Source organism: Pleurodeles waltl, chromosome 2_2, assembly GCF_031143425.1.
Source record: "Pleurodeles waltl isolate 20211129_DDA chromosome 2_2, aPleWal1.hap1.20221129, whole genome shotgun sequence".
Taxonomy (NCBI): domain Eukaryota; kingdom Metazoa; phylum Chordata; class Amphibia; order Caudata; family Salamandridae; genus Pleurodeles; species Pleurodeles waltl.
This window is the reverse complement of record NC_090439.1, coordinates 23,072,065-23,077,029: the sequence shown is the minus strand read 5'-3', so window position 1 is coordinate 23,077,029 and position 4,965 is coordinate 23,072,065. Positions and strand designations below refer to the sequence as shown.

Sequence of the window (4,965 nt, the reverse complement as noted above, 5' to 3'; positions counted from 1 at the left end):
GATGAGAGTATATGCCTAACTTTTATAAGAGAACACATGGTAGGTATGTTGTTGACCCTGAATGGGACATTATTATATGATGGCACAACACAACATACACAGTTCTCACGATAAACTTTGACAAATTAGCAAGGTATTGGGCCGGGGTGCAAATTTTAGAGAGCTTGATAGTTGGAATCTGAATCCACAACATTTCAATCCAAGCGCAGAAGATATCTTTGGGTATACAATGCAAAGTCTGTTGGGTCCTTTTAAACGGTGATAAGGTAGGGCTCCCATTAAAGTTAAAAAAGAAAAAACACTGGACTTATATCATGTATACCTGACTTATATTAGTGGCTCATACATCAGTTATGAGTAACATATTTTCTACTAAATTACATTGAAAAACATTGTCGCAATCATAATGAACATAATCTATAAGCTTTCATTTTGTCAGAGAGCAGCACATGCACCCTGTCATTGTCATAAAACACATTAATGAAGCAGCACAATGAAAGAATCAAATTAATTGTACCCAAAAATGGCAAGAAGAGAGAACTACCACCAATGATTATAAAAAACTATGGGATATCACATAAATCTGCAGGAAACTTAAAAAAAAGTTCACTCTCTTTGGTTCCTTCATGGAAAATTTCTTGCTGATTCGTCAAGATGGCAGAAAAGAAAAGGGACAAGGGGGTTGATTTCTCATTTTAATTACCATAAGAAGTTTTGCTCTCTTATACAAAAAACAACTAAACAGAATGACACCAAACCTGCCACAAAATTAGAACTTTACTCAAGGATTGTCCTGTTGTTGGTTTGGTGTAAATTAAATTTGTTCTTTATTTTTCAGGAAATTAGCACTTAAAGAGAGGCTTTAGTTGTGTATGAAACAGTTGAAGAAGAATCTAGTGATTTCTGAACAGTTGAGGATCAATGGATAGCCTCCGAACCCAAATAAAAAAAAAAAACGATTGGCCAAGCGATCAATACCTCCTCTTACCAACTTCAAATCTGAAAAAGTGTGATTGGCTGCTGCAACTCTGAAAGAAAATGTTGTGGCAGATATTACAGGACTCAGAGATTTAGGTCCATATTTATGGGAAAATGATGGAACGCGATTCTGCACCAAAATTGGCAGCGCTGCACTCCGTCATTTTCACAACACAGGGATTCGCCTTATTTAATTGAATATGGCGCACCTCTATATTGTCCCCTGAGCTGGCGCTAAATTTAGCTGCCAGTGTCAACGCAGGCATCCTTGCACCATCGTGTAAGGATGTCTGCGTTGAGGGGTGTGATTGTTTATGTGTGGGAAGGTGTCCCTTCCTGCACATAAACAATCACTAATGGCGATTTGGCACTTCTGTGCGTGCTGCTATATGCAGCACGCGTGCCAAAACGTAATTTTCAAATGATTATTTATGCGCAGGAAGGGACACTTTCCAGCACATAAACAATCATGTCTGTCATTTTGCTCTTTTTCTGCGTGCTTCACATAAAAAAGCAAAAAACGAGGAGGAATAAAAGTATTCCTCTCCGTTGCGCCTTGCTAATGCCACACTTGTGTTGGCATTAGATTTTGGCGCTGCCTCAGGCTTATGAAAACTTGTAAATCTGAGGCAGTGTCAAAATGCAATGGGTGTCACTGTGGCATGCTCACAGCAACACCCATTGCACGCTCCTCCCACGCAAAGGGCTGCGTGTGAATGGGTCGTATTTACAAGGTTGCGTTAAGCCACAAGTACAATAAACACCGATGTGAGGTACTCAAACAAATTGTAATGAAAAAATGATATGCACCATATTGCAATAGGGTAATCCACAATCATAATGAGCATCCAAACATCAGTCCTTAGTATGTAGTCAAATTTTCATGATTTATTGAAGAAAAATCCTCCTGAAGCTGGAGTCCATCAAGTACATTCATCGAAGATTCGCACAGTATTTTGAACCAAAGCCAAGCCAACACGTGTTTCGTCACGGGAAAATAATCCCAACAACTTCTTCAGGGCTGAAAATTTCACAAACAAATCACTTGAGTGGAGAAACAAAATACTTGAGTAATGAAATGGGTATGAATTACCCATAGTTGGTGAATAACACCAAGCCACATAGCAAACACAAAAAAGAAGAAAAAGGAAAAAGAAAGAGAAAGAGGAGGAAAAGGAATAATAATCACGAAAAAGCCACAACCCTGAGTGCCTATAGAGAAAACTAACATGAAAAAATCTCCAATACGAGCCATATCAGCAAGAGTGAGAGAAAGAAACGAAAGGATAATTCAAAGCACCTTAACCCACTAAAAAAGCCATTAAAATCATGTGGAACATCATGCGATATAAATCGTGGCCCCAACATTCAAAGTCAAACTCTGTTAGTGCTAATTAACCCAATGAAAACTAAATAAAAAGTGCTAAGTACTGATGAAACCATGTGAAAGAAATTGATCAAAAAACCATGCAGGAAACCACGTGCAGCACAAACCCGTGATCTCACCAAATATAATTAAAACCACACCAATCAAATTACCTCCTTGCAGAAAAGAGTGTAAAATATTCAGAAAGCCATCATCTTCTACAATAATCCATAGTTCACCACCAACAAAGCCCAGGTCTGACTAAATAGTACAAACATATGTATAAATAATAACATCAACCAACACCAAAAGAAGTCCAACTCTCAAAATTCACCACACCTTACCCAAAAATAAATATTTAATCAGTAATACCTTATTAAGATCCTTATTGAAAGATCCAAATGTCCGTGCAACAATCCCGTAGTCCTTATAAGTGCCACCAATCTTTACCCCGATGAACTGTAAACGGAAATAACCCACACAGTTCAAACTTTACACACAAATTGTAGGGCTTATGATCATCGGCATCAGTAGAACGTGAAACCGCTCATTGAATCCAAGGCTTCAACTTACCCTTGTCGAAATCACCCCTGCGGCGTTCCAGTCCAAAACACCTACCCGACCGCGAGTACTATAGTCGCGGTAACTGAACGCGGAAGCCCCTGTAAATGCTATCAGCCGTATGGAAACAAAGAAAGGACTAGCATCATAAACATAGAAATAGGAACATCGTCCTCGCATACCACCGTGGCTCCTGCAACCATAATATACATGCTCCGAGTACGTGAAACTCGATCCTTCTAACACAAGATTCCCCTCAAATCACAACTCCCTTATAACAAAAACCCAGTAATAACAGTAATAATCTAACAAATAACAGGGGAAGAAAACAATGATAAAGCCAAAACCAAAATAAAAAAGCAGATAAGAAGAAAAAGAATAATAAGTCAAATCAATAGGCATCATAAATAGATGTGAATGAAATAGATAGCTAATGAATTAAATGAAGGACCTCAATAATACTGAGATCTCAACATCTGCATAAGTATAATTACATATATATCTCAAATAGAGAATTTTGGTTGTCACCTCAAGTGTTACAAACATAGGTAGGGTCTAGGTTATAGTACAGAACAAGTCATATAATACAAGAAATATATGTGCACATATTATCCAAAATTAACTCTTTCTGTAAAAGGGTTGAGTCTAGATTAGTAATGTAAAAAATAAACAATTATACCAATATTGTTTGTAAATAACAACAGTCTTTAAATTGTATTGAGTACTGAAACTACCATTTAGTCTCCCAAAAAATATTCTAACTCCCTATCGGATCAGAGTTGAGTCCCAACTCAACCGCCCGTAGTCTCATGATCCACACTGCTTCCTTTCCACGTAAGGCCAATTCCCTATTGCCCCCTCTAGGATCCCTTGGGACATGTTCGAAACCAAAGAATTCAAAGCTTTTATGAACATCCTGCGAGTCACTCTTGTAAATATGGCGCAGGGCATGGCAGGGCATAGCGCCACCAGAGCGTCACAAAAGTGATGCTCCGGTGGCACTAGGAGCTCATAAATATGCCCCTTAGTCCCCAACGTCTGGGAAAATAAATTAAGGTACACTTTGACCCAGTGACCATGTATTTAATACAAAATAGTTAAAAAAATAATAATAATTTTGTAGTGGGGTCCACTGATCCAGCATCTAGATTCGCAGATCCCAGCTAAGCCCCCCAGCATGGATTTGAAAGTCCTGTTTTGGATTCTTGGAACAAAAAACTAAAACTAAAATGATAAGAGCGTCGGCTCATAGACCGAACCCTGAGGTGAAATACCGTTGGAAAGGCCATGAGCATTGCAGTTGGCCACGGAGGTGCTAGTACCACCTGTTTGGTACCGCACCACCGGTGCAAGCTTCACAGACTCAGTGGGCCTGGCTGTAAAGGGGCTGGGAACTTCAACCTAGTACATCACAAGTCCTATACACTCAACAGATGCACACCTCATAGACACAAGGTGCCCAGATGCAGCGGCACTTGTACTTCAACCCTGGCACACCACTACCCGCTAAAAAGCTTCACACATTCAAGACTCCGGCTATGGAGGCACAAGCAACACCAAGACAGGTACACCACCACTGGGTACAAGCTTCACAGATGCAAGGGGCAGAGGTGCAATGGTGCTATTACTATACACTCAGTACACAACTAGCAGGGTCAAGCTTCAGTGTTTCAGGGAGCTCAGGGATGTTGCTCAGAGCCCAAGGGCACAGGGAGATACCTTTTCTGTGTGTAGTCAAATGATGTCCACAGTGCAGGTTATCTGGTATTGCATGCTTGACAACATATTCTACACATGCAATCAATAACATAGCTAGGATGCATTGGCTTACCATAAATACATGATATGCAGTCAACCCCTGTATTTTAAGTTGTCTACAAAACATTTTCCACAGAGACTACAGCTATTACCTTTTAGTCGCAGCAAAAATATGTGCAATGCAATGGTCAGATTTTAACTTTGGTTAACATGCATAAACACTTCCACATTGAAAATAATTAAACAAACATAAACATTTACTGAAAACCCAAAGGTTAAAGTGAAGTTATGTTAGGTTTGCT

The 4,965-nt window shown here is 39.4% G+C and overlaps 1 long non-coding RNA gene across 1 annotated transcript; it reads right to left on the bottom strand.

Annotated features, from left to right (window-relative positions):
• Positions 1-682: 682 nt before the first annotated feature.
• On the bottom strand, positions 683-2,995 carry LOC138272847 (uncharacterized). Its single transcript, XR_011200262.1, has 3 exons — positions 2,918-2,995; positions 2,717-2,803; positions 683-1,999 (listed from the first exon to the last, which is right to left on the bottom strand). It is a non-coding gene; the product is annotated as an uncharacterized lncRNA (long non-coding RNA).
• Positions 2,996-4,965: the final 1,970 nt, after the last annotated feature.